We start from the raw sequence: 17,069 nt of genomic DNA on the forward strand, positions 1-17,069 counted from the left end.
CAATGTATTAAATACTTTTATGATTGCAACCATAGATTGCTACCACTGCAGCTTCCTTGGGCGCCATTTTCACAAGTTTAAAAATACCTTGGTGGCCACTTTCCTCTGCGACGTAGTGTTCCACATTAAACTTTTTGACCATGCACCATCCGGGGTACCCATAGTGCACTGAATTTTGCCATACTTCTCAGTATGAATGCATTTATGCACTCAAAATAGTAACTATAAGTATGGAAGCGCATAGCTCTTGCTTTATAAGTGTTTTCAACTCACAAAGCAGAAGCTAGCTAGTTATGCTTGGTAACGTGAATTGCTCAATAGTTTAGCTAGCTCGCTTCTGTTTATGAGTTAAATAGAAACTTTACTGCTTGATGTAGTAAAAGGGCAGATCTTACATACATAGCTAGTATATGGGCTTCTTGACAAAACAAAAAGGGTTACTGCTGCTCCTGCACGTTGTACCCTCTTATGAAAAATAGGTGTAAATAGCCACAGTAATGTTACACTGTAGTTTTTATTCCTCACATTAAAAGTGAGGAATTCAAATTGCAGTTCAACAAGAAGGAAATAAAAAAGAAAAAGTAGATAAAAATAAATAAAGGGAAGTGAAAAGAAAAACCAGTGTATCCTGGCGTACAGACAGATAGAAGCAGCAGGTAAACTGACAGGCGACGCTAGAGAATCAGGCTGAGACATGTCTGTACAATTAGCCACTGTGATTAGATTAGACTACTGTACTGAATAAAGCCGAGGGATATACTGGCCTAGTTGGCACACACACACGGCAAGTAATCCAGACTTATGTAATGTATGTTGAGTGCTTGTTACCACAGACAGACAGGTTGTCTAGCTGTCAGCTGTGTAATTGTGTCAGTAAAATGTGGCCAATTAGTTTATCACTATTAATTAATATGTTATTAATTAATCTGTGTATTGAGTTTTTTTTTTTTTATTAAATACAACTATAACATTTCTCCAAAGCCTGAATTCAAATTGTGGGTCCTTAAGTAGCTGTCCGGGAACCTTTCAGTGATATCACGTGATCAGCATTACTTCCCTCACATGTATAGAGTAATGCTGTGACTTGTTATTAATGTCAAAGTTAAATGTAAAGTGCTACCCAGATGCTGAATGAACGTAGATTGCAAACTCAATGAAAACCGCCATTTTCTTAGTAAAACATGCTATGCAACACTACACTAAACTTATAGGAAACCATTTGGGGAGCGTGTGCAGCTTGTGATTATTAAAAAAGTGCCACTTTAATCCCTTCGGCTCTATTTAATACTTATCTTTAATGTACCTCTTTCCCTCCCTTACATGAGTACACCTGTTCTTACACCGTCCATGTGTCTGAGCAGTTTTCACTACTGTTGTGATGTGTTCTGCAAGTGCTTTGAATCTGCTTGGAAAGTAAGCTAGGTAATACTTGGCCAAACTGAGTTTTAAGGTACTTAATTCAGGTTTCTAATAATCAGAAAGGGAGTTAAGGCATGTTAATTTACATTTATTCATTTAGCTGACACTTTTATCCAAAGCGACTTACAATTGCTATACATGTCAGAGGTCGCACACCTCTGGAGCAACTATGGGTTAAGTGTCTTGCTCACTTGCCACAATGGTGGATGTCTCACAGTGGGAATTGAGCCCTGGTCTCCCACACCAAAGGCAAGCATCTTATCTATGCACCATCACCACCTCACAATATTAACATAAGTACCAACAAGATGATACTGAAATATTGATGGGCATAAAACATTGTTTGGGGTGAACTTAACCTTAATAAACTTTACAAAGATCCTTTCCCAAGTTTCTCCAAGAGCAAAGATATTTGAACATTATTCAGGATGCCAGACATGATCTCAGTCTGTTCTCAGTACACTGTAGCAAGTGGCGATTTTCAGTTAGCACATTTAATTTTCACTTGGCACATTGTGCAGTTACAGACACAAAAGCTTCAGACATGATAAAGACATTGAAAACGGTTTCATGGTGTGCCTGAATGTGTATACCACTTTCTCTTTAGTGTGTGAAAATGTTAAACTCTGTCTTGTCCCTTGTGGTGTGGTGTTGATGTCAACATATGGTCAAAAGTGGTCATATGTTTAATGAGCGTGGCCCTCGGAGCAAGAGAGAATAACCCTGCTCATTAAATCCTGTGGAGAAAAAAAAGTTTTTCCTAACGTATAGTAACAGTGACCCTTTGGCTGATTAATGCAGAATGAGGAAGCTCAGAACTGCAGTACTTTAACTGCATTATTATCACACTCATTTTCCTTAGTCAGCTTCTTGTCTCACTGCAGTTTTATGGCTGCTGAGAGACTGAACTGAGAGATTAAGGACTCATAACAAGTTGCTTCATGTAGAGTGTCACCTCTAATGTCCTTTTGGAGCAGAATGGAATGAGCCATTAGGCCTGACCTATCTACCCTGGTCTCTATTAAGATTCTGTTTGAAATCTCATTGTGGCCCAGTGCAGTTAGCCCGAATGAAGCAGTGGCTCCCAAAATGAGGTCAAGGGACCACGAGACTGTATGGGGATCCACGGGGTCCCCTCAAAATGTGGAATACCGTTTTGTTCTGCTACGATGCAGATACGAAATACAGATGTTTTGGGCCCAGATGCAGACGCTACCGCAGAATGAGGTGTAGGTTGTGATATTTATTCGCAGTAAAGTAAATCCATTCACGAACAGGCGAGTAATATTACACGACAGAAAAAGAAACAAAAAGTATAACCCAGAGCCCAAAGGCGTGAGACGCGAGACGAGACACCGGAGAGCACAGCCGTGAACAGTAGTAAAACACTTGTGAAGACAATGGTGAACAATGGGCACGCAACTAAGAAAAGACAGACAATGTCTTATATACACAGGAGGGGTGCGGATAATGAGGCACAGGTTATCGCAATCATGGGAACGAAACAGGTGCAAACAATCGAGGAGAATATAAAGACAAGACGCAGCACAAGACAAACAAGGAAGAACACTTTCAAAATAAGACAGGAAAAAGAATTAGTGAACATAAGGAAAACACAACACAGAGATGGGAAGTGAAACACACCCACCAACTCCGACACGGGAAAGGATTTTAACTCCTGTCCCATCCTAATCCCATGATAGAGTAAAATAGAAAACCCTGTCTTTAGAAGTCAAGACGTAAAACTTTCCAATGGGGGTTTTTAATCCAATACTGGATTTTTGAAGCTGGTACCAGTATTGATATATGAGAGTTAAAAAAAAACAATATGCCAGCTAATATACATACAACATGAACACAGCCATTTTTTTTAAAACCCCTGAATTTAAATGTTTTTTGTCAGCCTTCCCAAATTCATGCTAAGCTAAGATAACTGGCTGGTATTGATCTTATCATCTAATGTGTGACAAGAAAGCCAAAAAGCAAAATGTAGAATTGTTCCTTTAAAATATTTTTTCATGGAATTGTCACAAAGGTATATGCTAAATAGGACATTTTACTGTTTTAAAAAATAAACATGTGGGTGCTCTTGGTCGACACACTATGTAATTGCAACCGTGTTTATAAATGACCTCAGACATATCTTTGCAATTCTGTACTATAATTTCTTATTACTTCTCAGCTGGCTTGTGGATCTAATTTGCTTTTCAAAACGTTGAAAGATCTAAACTAAAATAGGTCCCTCTTAGCCTTTTTGTGATGTTCACTGATTGTGACAGTTGTTGGCCTTATCCCTCCTTCCCGTCACTCTTAAGTCTACATAATTTAATTATGTACACTTAAGGCTGTACGTAATACGATTATGTACTGTTGAAAGCAAGAGCCAGTGAACATTTACTGTTGATTTTGTGTGTTGGCGTGAAATTGTCCATTATATCTTAGTGTTTTGAAATGAGCCCTTGATAAGTGTGAGCAGTGTGTGCGTCTGTGTGTGTGTGTCCGTGGAAGCAAAGTCTAGCCAACTTGAAATTGCATAATCAGACACCTGACTACTTTTCAGTCTTTATGAGTGTGTGTGCGTGTGAAGGCTTTCTGCATGGGTGTGCATCAGTGTAACTTGAACATGCTATTTTGCAACCCATATATTTGGGGTCTAGTGCAACATGTGTGTGCGCATGTCTCAGCATGTTCCTTTATGTGTGTGTGTTTAGTCTGAGGAATTCGCCAGACAGTCAGTCAGAGCTCTCTCTGGGGAGGCGGGTCGCTCTGTTTGGCTGTGCTGTGCTGTCTGATTTTCTTTTTACTTTTTTTATTTTTTTATTTTCTGCAGTCAGAGGGAACGAAATGGATTTTTGCTGCATGACTACAGCCTGTAATGTCTCTGCTGCCTCTAGCTGCTGCGTTTGCACATGCTGCGCTTCTTTATTTGATTTATTTTTTTATGTGTGTGTCTCTGCATTCAAATATACCTGCATATTTCATGCTATATTGTCATCTTTAATGTCCCATTTTCCCTGCGTTGATATGTTCCCTTATAAAAAGGACACCTGTTCTTACATTGTTCATGTGTATGTCTGAGCAGTTTTCACTACTGTTGTGATCAGATTATTTTCTACTAGTGCTTTGAATCTTCTCGGAAGGTAAGCTAGGTAATACTTGGCCAAACTGAGTCTTAGGCATATCATACAATTTTTACATTACTACTAACTTAACAAAATGATACTGAAAATAGATTGGATTCTTAAGACCAATACTAAAGTCCAGTTGCCCTTGATTTTTGGACTATGACTTTGGAAAACTATGACTTGGATGACTGAGAACTAGAGCTGACCCCCAATAGTCGAAGATTCGATGCTTCGATGGGCGGAGCCTGATTCGACTGTTGAAGCTTCGCAGCGATACAAGGATCACGCCATTTTGGTGATACGGGCACCCCCTCAACGTCTGATTTTACATAGAACTACCAGTTTTCTCCCAATAAGTTAATATCCAGCCTATTACAATAGACATTTCAATGTTTAATGCTGTAAATAAACAAGTAAAAAGAATAAAACTTTCAATAAATGTTTTTAAAAGAGCGTAAATAAATCCAAAATTGATAAGACGCATGCCTTTGGTGTGAGAGACTGGGGTTCGAATCCCCAGTGAGACACCATTGTGTCCCTGAGCAGGACACTTAACCCCTAGATGCTCCAGAGGCGTGTGACCTCTAATATATAGCAATTGTAAGTCGCTTTGGATGAAAGCGTCAGATAAATGTAAAAATGTGTGTGTCTGTGTGTGGTGGCGGAAGACGAACACCCCGGCTTCACTGGTGTTGTGCCGAGTTGTCGGCACCTTGCAGGACTTTCGGATAGTTTATCACCGATGAACCACACAAAGAATATTATGTCATTTTTCAATATCCGGCTACTTGAAATAGACCCGCGAGGAACCGCGACGTGCATGCAGTTGTCGGCAGCACGGCGTGCACGCAAAACTCACACAAGACCGGTGAATGGCAGGCGAGAGAGAGAGAGAGAGAGAGAAAAGGGTCTTCAAAAAGCCTCAGTTTAGCTGGAAATTTACAGTGTAAGTTGAATGAATAGAGACTGCAGCTCTGCAGCAGCTTCTCAAGATTAAAGGGGAGCTACCGTGTGTAACCCCCCCCCCCCCCGCTCGCAGCGCACAAAAACACACATGATCAGTCCACTATAGGCAGGACTTGACAATTCTGTAAATCCTTAGTCGGGGACAGCCCTACTGAGAACCTTCACAGAGATATTGGGGGATTATAAAATCTGATATTACCCTGATAGCTCATTTTGGCATTTTTGGTCTTACTGAAATATTGATAGACATAGAAGACATAGGTGGGGGTGAACTCAACCCTAATAAACTGTACAAAGATCCTTTCCCAAGTTTCTCCAAGAGCAAAGATATTTGAACATTATTCAGGATGCCAGACATGATCTCAGTCTGTTCTCAGTACACTGTAGCAAGTGGCGATTTTCAGTTAGCACATTTAATTTTCACTTGGCACATTGTGCAGTTACAGACACAAAAGCTTCAGACATGATAAAGACATCTGCTGCTGCTGCTGCTGCTACTTTTGCAAATGCTGCACTTTGTCGTTTAATTTTTAAATGTGCGTGTCTCTGTATTCAAATACACCTGCATATTTTCGTGTTTACATACTTCTTCGAATAGCATGCAGTGTTAGATTTGTGTGTGTGTGTGTGCCTGCCTGTCTGTATTTCTGTGTGTATTCTCCATTCAGAGAGGCCTTCAAAGGCACCAGTGTTTTAGTGAAAGTAAATCATTTTGACTAAGACTGAACTAAATGGTTTGTTTTTATCTTGATCAGAGTGTCTTCAAAGGACAGTAGTTCCACTGTGAATGTGTTTTTAGGTGGATTTATCACAGCATTAGCTGTTTTATGCTGTGATTTTGTCAAGGCACGCTTTGTTTTCCATTAAATTGATTAAATTTGGTTGTATTTTTTATTTTTTTTTTGGACTGTATGAGAATTTAAAATTCCAGTAAACGTTTGTGAATCAAAAGGTACTGATTAAAAGGTGTGTTTTGTTTTACACACAAAAAACATGAGCCCAGGTAAAACACCCCCTACGGTGTCCTCTCAACAAACATACATAAAAGTTAAAAGTGTGTGAGCTGGTATTAGCTTTCTTATGCAACATGTTTGTCGGCTTCTTGCTGTAGAATTAGTCTGGAGTTGTTTCTGTACCATTTTGCTGTAAATCTGGAGTGAAGGAGCTCAAGAAACATTAGCAGAACCAGTTTTAAAAAGCCTTTAATCACAGTCCATGCATGTAAAATGTTTCTTCCCGTGGCACCACATGCTAATCATAAATCATGTAAAAGGCTGTAAAAGGCTTACTGCACACAGTAAGGTCATGTTTACCAACCCATCTGCTCTTTGTGGCTTTATACCAAAGAAATGAGAGAACCAAATACTTAGTCTACACTGGCAGAAGAACTCAGAAGAGTTTTGAGTTCATAGACTAAGGCTACATTCAGACTGCAGGCCAAAGTGAAACAGAGTGAACAGCCCATCTTTTCCAGTTCAGATTTGGGCCACTGTCATTTATCTCTCTATGTCTCTTTTGCAGTTTTATTTTTATTTTTTTTATGTATTTAAACTAATAAGACACCATAAAAATCTGTTGTGTGTTACTACTACAAACTCTGATTGTAACCAGGCCCTCTGCAGCATCACTTAACGTCCACTTTACATCTGTTGTTTTGCTCAGTAAAATGACATCATAAGAGCCCAGTGTTTACGCCTGCAGACAATCTCTGCTCTGATTTCTCTTCTAATCCGTCCAGTCTTTTCCTGTCTTTTGTCTAGGTCTGATTCTCAGGACAGGTAGCTAATCAGCCTTGCTACTAAACAGCACATCAGAAGACATTTTAAGTAAATCCTCGGAGAGCCCTTGAGGAAAGGCCTTTGATTAGTTGTCTCTTTATGGAAGTATAGGCTAATTTTGCCCGATGGCTCTCTTTATAGTCTTTGTGTTGAGCTCGTCTGTCAGTATGGATTGTCAGATTATAGCACATGTGCAGTCACCCTTACCACACAACACACACACACAAGCATACAGTATAACCATTTACTCACTGTTCGCTGGTATACTTCACTTTTTACTCAATGCCTAATGTCTGTCCTTGCTCTCGCTCTCCGCAGCCTGTTCTTTGTTCTTCTTTGTTGTGACTGTTACAAGTTAAACGCTTAGATGAGAGCAGCCACCTGGCAGATTTAAAGTAGCTCATCTCCATCATTGCAGCTGTTGAGACCGCCAAGCTTTTTCATCCTTCCATGCAGGGTCTGAAACAATTTTGTTTTTTCTCTGCCTGCCGATGTGGCAGGCAACAGTTTTCTGTTGCCTGCCACTCAAAAATTTTATCTGCCACTTTTGAAATGTACTCGCTGAATGAGGAATAACATTCGACTCATTTAGCAGGCAGCAGGAGGACATCTTGTCACTGTGTGTGCTGCTGGTCAGTGTTTCTCCACCAGTTATGACGCGTGTTACATAGTGACACAAGATAGGTTACAGAAGGTCCAGCTGTTTTCTGGCAGTTCAGGATCAGTGTTTTCTTTTAGGAGATGGGAACTCCCTTTGTGGTGGACTTTGCAAACCTATTACATGCACAAAAAAGATATACAACACAATAAAGGAAAGGGCATACAGCAACGGAAATAATGTTGTCATTCAATAAAATAACATGTTTGCATGCACAAAGGTCCCATGTCTTTAAGTACATGACAATCACTCTACCTCACTTAACAACATCATTAACAACCAGGTATTTCAAAAGGTGCCAACAGATGACAAGAAAAACAAAGCACACACAAACTCAGTGCAAACCCCAAAGTTCAGCCACCAATGAATGAGTCCTTGTCTTAATTCCATAGGAGTGCATAGCTCAACAAAAAACTCCTTTTCTGGATCCCAGCAAGCAAAAATGAAAATAACCCTTTTTGTGTTACAGTGCAAAAATTGTACAAAAATAAACCAAGTAACACCTCTCTTGGATCTAAAGCTAAGTGATTCTCCAAAAACACCAGCGTTACCTCCCATAGTCCGGCCAGTGCTGCTGGTAAGCTAACTGACTGTCAGGACGGACTGAGCCTCTGGTGAGTTTGGTTTGAAACGCTGCCACAGATTTCCCGTGAGTTGACCGATGTATGTGATGCAGCCACTAGCGCCGATCGCCACAATACACTAACCTTACTACACCAGGGCTGCAAGTGATGATTATTAATCTGTTAGTTATTTATTCGATTAGTCGACTAGTCACGATTATTTTTGTCACCCCCTAACATTAATTAAACCATTTAATTAAATATAATATATATATACAAAACAATAAGCTCACAGTTTTAACTTTAAAACTTTTAACTGTTTAAAAAATATTTTGCTTTGGAACTATATAAAATAAAAGCAAATTAAAAGCAAGTACTATAACCTCAACTGTACACCAACAATGTAATGTCTATTTAGCAACAGTCCCCTTTCATACAACTTCTGCAGTTTATTTCTCCAAAGTGCTTATAAGTTTTATAAGTGGAGAATGTTCTGTAGGAGTCAGATGTTTCTTGATTTACTTTAAAATGTTAAACCATTACTCAGATAGTAACGACAGAATAACAGAGGTAAAAACATTGAAACTATCTTACAGTTGTGGCCTTTCCTCTGTCGTTGCTGCTGCAGTGGTCTGTGTAACTGGGACCAGAGGGCTCTTTGGGCCGCTGACCTCGCGGGCAATTGTGGAGCTTCTCAATCCTGAAAACATTTTGGACTCGTCATCAACTTTCCTAAAACTGTCAATGGTCTACACAGTTGATTTCTCTCTTCAGAACTTCTCAAAAGTGTATTTAGTGATGAAATAGCGTACAAAAATTGTAAAAACAAAACAAAAACCTTCAGCTGTTCGCCTCTTTCTTTGTTTCTTTCTGCCTCTTGCATGAATGCTTCTTCTTCGTGAGCAGTCTTACAGTCAAGCAGTCATGGCAGACAGTGGAAGCGATACTGCCCCCCAGTACTTCCTGTAGTGCATTGCAGGTAGAAATGAACAACCAGAAATGTTCCTAATATGAAGATTGTTATCTCTCCCTTAAATGGCGTCTCTGTAACGACATGTCGACAATGAAATTTCACGTCGACAAATTTTTATAATCGTCGTCATGGATTACGTCGACTAATCGTTGCAGCCCAATACTACATGCACTATATCTTTCGCTATGTGTTTTCACTGTTGCCAACAATTTACCCATAATTGGCAGGTGGCAGACCCTGCTTTCATGTTACTGACATCAACTAACTGTCTGTTTCTTTGCCACTCTCTCAGTGGTGCGTGTGTGTGTCTGTCTGTCACCATCACCTCATCCTGTCTGTCTGTCTGTGCGTCCAGCCTCTCGACACTAGAGTTGATGCATAGCCAGATTAAGCCTGTCAGATTTGTCACACTCGGCTGGCAGTCTGCGTGACAAAGAGCTGGACCAGACGAGGATGTGACAAACGACGCCTTCAGCCTACCTTTGTTTGGATTTGCTTTGCCAGTTATTTTGTGCATCATTTCACACTTTAAGATGTTTTGTTGCCTTTTTTTTTTTCTTGTGGAATATGATTTATTAGACGATTCCTGAAATGAAATAATAAAGGTTGTTTTTTGTCCGGGCATTTCTGCTTTAGAAAGGTAGAGGATGGTATGCACCGGTGATATTATGAGTGCATGACAGCTCAGTAAATTACCAGGGGAAAAATGTTTGCAAAGAGCTTTATTTACATCAGGCTGTCTCCCATAGACTGTAAAAGAGAAGTGGGTGTAGCCTCCAGGTCAGAAAAGTGACAGCAATAACTAAGTGCCATAAACATGCATTCTTTCCAGTAGCCAGCAGGGGGCGACTCCACTGGTTGCAAAAAGAAATCCGATTGTAGAAATGTCTGCGACAAACTGGCTCTAGTTCTCACTTGATTTATTACCTCAGTAAACACTTCCAACACTTGCAACACTAGTTTTATGTTTTCTTCAATACAGCATGATGTTCATTTTGTAAGTTTTGGTCCCATTTACAGTAAAATAGACTATAAAGCAGGGTACGCTTTAGGGTGTGGCTACCTTGTGATTATCAAGTCGATACCACGGTGACCTGTCAATCAGGATAGAGACCTAGCAATGCATATCGCTCCCCAGCTTCACTCTCTCATCCAAATGTGGTCACTTCTGGTTCCGAAAAAACGAGATGGCAACAGCCAAAATGCCAAACTCCATGCTTTAAAATGGTAGTCCACAAACCAATGGGTGGCTACATCCACTTCTTTTATATTTTTTTACTTTCTGTGGTGTGTTCTTAAGGAACAGCTCGATCTTGGGCAGTTATGTACAGTAAGGGACAAAAACTGGAGGAGGTATTTGTTTCATTCTCACAAAGAACACCAAAGCGTTCTTGGAACCAACACTAAAGAAGGTTTTATCCTGCTTATACCACTTGTCAACAAACTGTGCCATGTCATGTACATCATGAAATTAAATACATACAGCTGACACCTTTGTCCAAAGCAACCTGTGACTGTGAAGAAGCCAGGGATCAAAACACAAATACATCCAGTAAATTAAAATTAAAACTCCCACAATGCAAAAAACAGGACAGGAATGGAGTTTCTGAAATGACTACAGTGAATCAGGTGTAACCTGCAGGTTTAAAGGACAGAATTAGGGCAAAGGTGAGTGGAACTGTGGACGAAAGTGCTGTGTACACAAACTCAGAGCTCCTTAGCTTAGAAAGCCTTGGTACTTCTGCTATTACAACATACTGTGAAATAGTGGTGTATTTGTTTAGAACTGACATTAAACACGTGTGTGTCTGGTTAATCACTTACAAGAAAAATAACTGCCAGTTGAAAGTGAATCAGCATCAGAATTTCTTTCTTTCTTCTTTTCTTTGTATTATTTGCTCAGGTTTTGAGATATCTCTCTAAGGTGTCTGCCGTTTTAATGGTTAATCCACATAACACAATGTCACCGGTATTCATAAGGACTATTTCTCTCTATAACTCCACCTGCAATGTTTCACAGCAAGGTCTGGATTTACAGAGTAACAGCGACAATGTTTTTCTGAAAATACACATATCCAAAGCTATTTCCACAGCTACATATCACAAGAGAGGGGTGTGACTATGTAGTTTAAATTAATTTGGGTGAACTGACCCTTTAACAAACTTCAACAAACAAAAAACGCACATGAATTTCATTAATTTGTTTAAGGATATTATCTGCCGTTCCAAATAGTGATATGCCCACTTATTTTAAAATTTTATTAACCTGTATGTTATTGTAGCCTCCTGCAAACTGAGTTAAACAATTCAACCTCACAACTTTATTAAAAGGGACAAAATGGCGATTGTCGGGTCATTTATTATTTACTTACAGCAAAGTAAATCTGCTCCCCTCATTTTCTGTCCTAATAAGACAAACTGTAGTCCTCACTGAAGTGTGAGACAGTACTGTAGCTGCTAGGCTCAACCTTATAAGGCCTCTGTTAACTGCAGACTGGCCACAAGCCAAGCTCATCAAACTGGAGTACAGTGTGGATGGGACTAATGAAGCAGACTAAAGTGGATCTTCCATTAATCATTTGGGGTCTTGTATAATCTTCATCTATCCATGAGTGTCTTTGTCCTTAAACAACCTTTCATCTGCCACCAGCACACACATGCTCTACATTATCAAAAGATTCTCATGAGCAAATGTCAGGCTTCATTTATAGCCTGTTGGTCTTGACATATGTTACTTTTGTAAACAAGATTTTACTTTTGTAAAAATAAGATCATCGAGTAGCTCAGAAGTACAGTCATCAGGTGGGTAAAAGTTTCACCAGTGCAAAATGATTACGATCATATCAAATCCCTCATTTCATCCATGCACGTTATTGACTTGTGTGATGTGCGATACTAGACGATTTTAAAGGTCTAAAAGCAAAGATAAGCCATCTTTTAAAAGCTGTGTCCCACCTTTGGATAGCTGTCCCTGATAGATCCAAGTGTATCGAACATTGCAAACCGGGGCATAGGTTTGGTTTCAGAAGTAGAGGTGAAGTCAGTGGTTCTCAAACAAAAAAAAATTTAGAGGGGTGATGGTGCAATGGATAAGACAGGTGCTTTTTGGTGTGCTTTTTGGTGTGCGAGACCCGGGTTCAATCCCCCACTGTGACCCATCCACCATTGTGTCCCTGAGCAAGACACTTTAACCCCTAGTTGCTCCAGAGGCGTGTGACCTCTGACATATATAGCAATTGTAAGTTGCTTTGGATAAAAGTGTCAGCTAAATGAATAAATGTAATTTCCTTAATAAAGTCTTGATGATAGATGCGTGTTGTATTTTCACATTACTTTATTGCCTTGTATTTGATTCTGGTATCTTTTTGGGAGAATATAAACTATAAAGAAAAAGCGAAACCAAATGTTTTAGCCGTTACATTTACAGAAGAGGTCAAAGTTCTTTTTTTCAACCCAGATTAGTGTCTGCAAACTGCATATGGCCCCAAAACCTCCAAAAAAAAAACACATTTTAAACTCCTGTCATCTGGATTTTGACAGCTGGACAGTAAAAGAACACTGTAAAACTGGGGTGGACAAAAATAGGACTTTTTAAAGTAAGGGTGACAACCGCAGTGTATCATATTTGAAGAGTGTCAGAGCTGCTTATTTTAAATGACCTCACTGATCTCTGCTTCATTTGGTTGAAGTTTTAACTATTTTGGAAAGAGAAGGATCAAGATATGTTCCGACATCCAAGCCAGACGACACCTCGTGTGGGGCTTATTCAGCAGAGAGTGTGTCCACAGTTGCCCTCATTGTTTGAATCCAAAGAAACAGAATTCAATATCACCCTAAGCCGTTTATAATCTCTGAGACATGCACGTAGTTTCATTGTCCAGCAGTGAGACATCTCATATTTCCTCTAGCCAATACTGTTAGATAAGAGTCAGACCAAATATAAACAGTCCATGAGTGTAACATTTTTAAGTTTCCTCCATCTCTGTTGCAGCAGAACTCTGACTCACCTCAGTAGCCCCAGTTCTTGGTTTGTTATGCAATCACATTCTTAGCGTGCTTGATTTTTCAGTGCAACAGATGCGACCAGCCCCATGGTTTTAAAGTCTGTTCCCCATTCCATGTTTGCCTGTCTGACTGCTGTCTCACTGATAAGCACATGTCCCTGCGTGACCCAGCGGAGGAGTCAGAGCTGGCTGTTAGAGTTGTTAGTTATCCCCATATGTCACAACGACAGACAGATACTACACAGACAAACATATACTGCCAATACTTATAAAGCTTGGATGGAAAATCTCCTTACTTTAGCCGCTCCAGGCAGGTCGGGGGTCAGTCTCTCGAGGCCCCCTTGCCGTGTTGTATTATTGGAGTTCAGTTTAAGTCCCAATTTGTTTCAAAATAAGTGCACCTGCCTTACTCCTTCTTTCCAGACATTTGACTTTCGATGTTCGAATGATGTTTCAGAGGTTTTGAGGCATAGTTCAGCTGAAGTTTATGTGGCTACAATCAAGTGCACAGACAGCAGACTCCTGAGCAACTTTAAAGCCACAGTGAACATCGTGTATCTCTCTTTATCTTTCCTTTTTTTTTTTTTTGCCTTAGCCATCTGCTTCTAATCAACTGCGGTGGCGTTTTTATCGCTGGTTACCTCATCCTCAGGGTAGATGGTTATTTAAGGTAGACAATATGGAGTTTGTTTTGTCCAAATATGGAAACAAAAAAGAAATGCAGGATTTAAAACCAACTAAAAATAATAGCATCCAAAAAAATAGTATGCATACAAAATATGACAAAAAGCTAATGTGAAATGCAGAGAGATTAAAAATCACAGTTTGATTGTTCTGAGTTTGGTCTTTGCATTTCATGTAAAAATGTTCTTGGGGTTGATATTCTCTGTGGTGCATCTCTGCTGTCCTAGCTTGGTTTTGAATTGATGCCCACATCTCATCATCATTTTTTAAACAATACATAAAAGGCTGGTGTTTTGCACACTGACAGCTGTTTCCCAGGTTGGAAAAAACAACTCGGCCAACAAGATGGCTGCGTCATCTTTCTGTGCAACTCTATCTCCTAGAAATAACATTTATATATCATAATATATGTCGTAAATCGTAAATTCTATATTAAGATGGTAAATATAGTACCTGCTTAACATCAGCATGTTGGTCTTATATATGGTCCAATGTATAGTCTTGTAGACAGTGCTTGACTCTTCAGCTGTGCTGGTCAGAATGATGATAGAGACTTTATAAACTCTTGTATCAGAGCTGTCCCTGTGAGATTACAGTGCAGAGCAAATTCTGCTGTTTCCTATTTCTTCTCAATGGCAAACTTAAACAAAGGTTGATACAAAATCATTTCATGTTCCATTTTTTGTTTCAATTAAAAATGTTACCCTGCTGCTCTGGTGATTTCCACACTCACTTTGAAGTCTTACAGCCAGATAGAGGCAGAAATAAGACGAGAAGAGCAGGAGGTGACCTTAAATGACCAGAGCGTAGACAAACATCCACCTGGAGTCTAAAACAGCAAACAACATGTTCCGCAGCCTGTCGTGACGTCTAGCTGTCCTTAGATGACCCAGCAGACAGACAGGCAAACAGACAGCAGTAGTAGTGATAGTTGTAGTAGTAGTTTTTGTCCTTATGACCCCTCTGACAGACAGATAGTCAGCAGGGTCAGGCTGGACTGACTGATACAGGTAGTCCACCTGATAAGCCATTGAGAGGTTGTGCAGTGCAGTAGTTTTATATGAAAAAGAATGTAACATAAATAATATAACAGCATTATAATGGAATGAGATATAAAGTCCTTACTCTGGGACTCCTGAATAGAGCATATGATGTTTTAATTTCTCCTCCAGAATAGAGGTGTACAGTCAGAGTGGGATTTAATACACACTATACAATAATGTCCTTATCAACTATTGGAATATGCAGACGTTGTAAAAACCCCACTTGCTGTACCGCTGTTCCTCAGTTGCTCCAACCCTGAAAAGAATAAGTTTAAAAAATGCTCTGTCATTAAAAAAATGCAAATAAATTCTGTGACTTTTGCCTTTCTCCCCGTTAAGTTTCTTAAATCAATAATTTACTTTTGCCAGTTCTGCTCCAGCTGGTTTGTTAGTTTGTCAAAATAGCAGAGCATTTTCATTGTGTAGGTAAATAATGTGCTTCTGGTTAAAACATCTGCTTGTTAATCCACATTAGGGCCCCCCAAAAGAGGCTTTTGCTTGTGGTTTCTAAATTGGGATCCAGGTGCCAGCCGGAAGGGCCACTTAATGATGATCTAGAGGATTGTGTGAAATCTGTTTCATACTTGTTTCACTGCTTACAGGAAGTTACAGATGATATATAAGGCCAGGATGACTGATGTGGGCGATGTGACAGTATATACTGTGAGACTATATAAGTTTATTTAAATCATTTTGCCATACCTTTTATACTGTAGTAGCTGCCCCTTTAATATCTCTGGTTGTATTAAACCTTTGTCATAAACCATTTTTCAACAAATCCTGCAGAAAATGTGCTATTGCTAAAATTTAATCTAATATTACAGTATGTATTGATACTGCAATATAATATCACATATACTGTGATTAAGGATTTTATGGATATCTCACACCCCTCACAAACCTTCCCACCTTCATATCTGTAATGCCACACTTTGTTTAGCACGAAATCATGAACAGTAAATCATGTTAAATTGGGGTAAGGACAAAACCTTATAGAATGTGGGTTTGGTGCTCACTAACCAATGAAATACATGGTGATTTTTATGTGACAATGACATTTCAGTTCACAAACATTTGTCAAATCAAACAGACTAAACTAGAAAAGAAAACAAATGCTGATTGGAGCTTATAACAATTATTATTATTTTTTTACTTATTTCACATCAGTACAGGCAGAATCTGCTGATTGTAAGATCACATGCACCAAATGTCCCAAAGTTTCTTCTTATATTGCTCAGCAGCCAAACCCAGTTTCACGGAAAGTTAATGTTGCGACTCTTTGAAGATAGACAGCAGTGATTGCACCAAAATTGCTGCATCATCTTTCAGCCTGTGAAACAGTGAACTCCACTGACCTCATCGGGAATAAACTGGAGATTACCAGACTAACACACACACAAAACTTATCTCTGCACGGATACATTGGCTGTTCCGCTCGATATCAGACACAGGATTAATGTGTGATAATTCTGCTCTAACGCTGTAATTAATTATTCCAGTGTGGCAGACTCCTCTTTTCCTTTTCTCTCCTCTCCTGGACATACTTTTCTTTCATGTCTTGTCTCCTTTCTTTCCCTTCCTTTCCTTTCCGTTTGTCTCCTCTCCGCCTCTTTTCGGGTGGCTGTGGCTCAGGAGCTAGAGCAGGATTCCCGTCCACATATGGAAGTGTCCTTGGGCACGACACTGAACCCCACATTGCTCCAGATGGTTGGCCAGCACCTTTCATGGTAGCTTGTTGCCATTGGTGTGTGAGTGTGTGTGTGTGAATGAGAGGCAAATCATAAAGCACTTTGGATAAAAGCTCTATATAAATACAGCCATTTACCATTCATCATCTCCTCTCCTGGACTTCCTTA

The 17,069-nt window shown here is 39.6% G+C and overlaps 1 protein-coding gene and 1 long non-coding RNA gene across 2 annotated transcripts in view; one reads left to right on the forward strand and one right to left on the reverse strand.

The window, feature by feature from the left end:
* LOC119898096 (low-density lipoprotein receptor class A domain-containing protein 4-like) overlaps positions 1–17,069 on the forward strand; it is a 218,053-nt gene that overhangs the window by 57,617 nt on the left and 143,367 nt on the right. The gene's annotated exons all lie outside the window — the stretch shown is intronic.
* LOC119898097 lies at positions 6,697–9,383 on the reverse strand. The gene is made up of 2 exons (XR_005443483.1): positions 9,104–9,383; positions 6,697–8,062 (listed from the first exon to the last, which is right to left on the reverse strand). It is a non-coding gene; the product is annotated as an uncharacterized LOC119898097 (long non-coding RNA).

The sequence above is a fragment of the Micropterus salmoides genome, unplaced genomic scaffold, assembly GCF_014851395.1.
Source record: "Micropterus salmoides isolate LMB-PRFRI ecotype aquatic unplaced genomic scaffold, ASM1485139v1 Ms_hic_scaffold_11, whole genome shotgun sequence".
Classification (NCBI taxonomy): domain Eukaryota; kingdom Metazoa; phylum Chordata; class Actinopteri; order Centrarchiformes; family Centrarchidae; genus Micropterus; species Micropterus salmoides.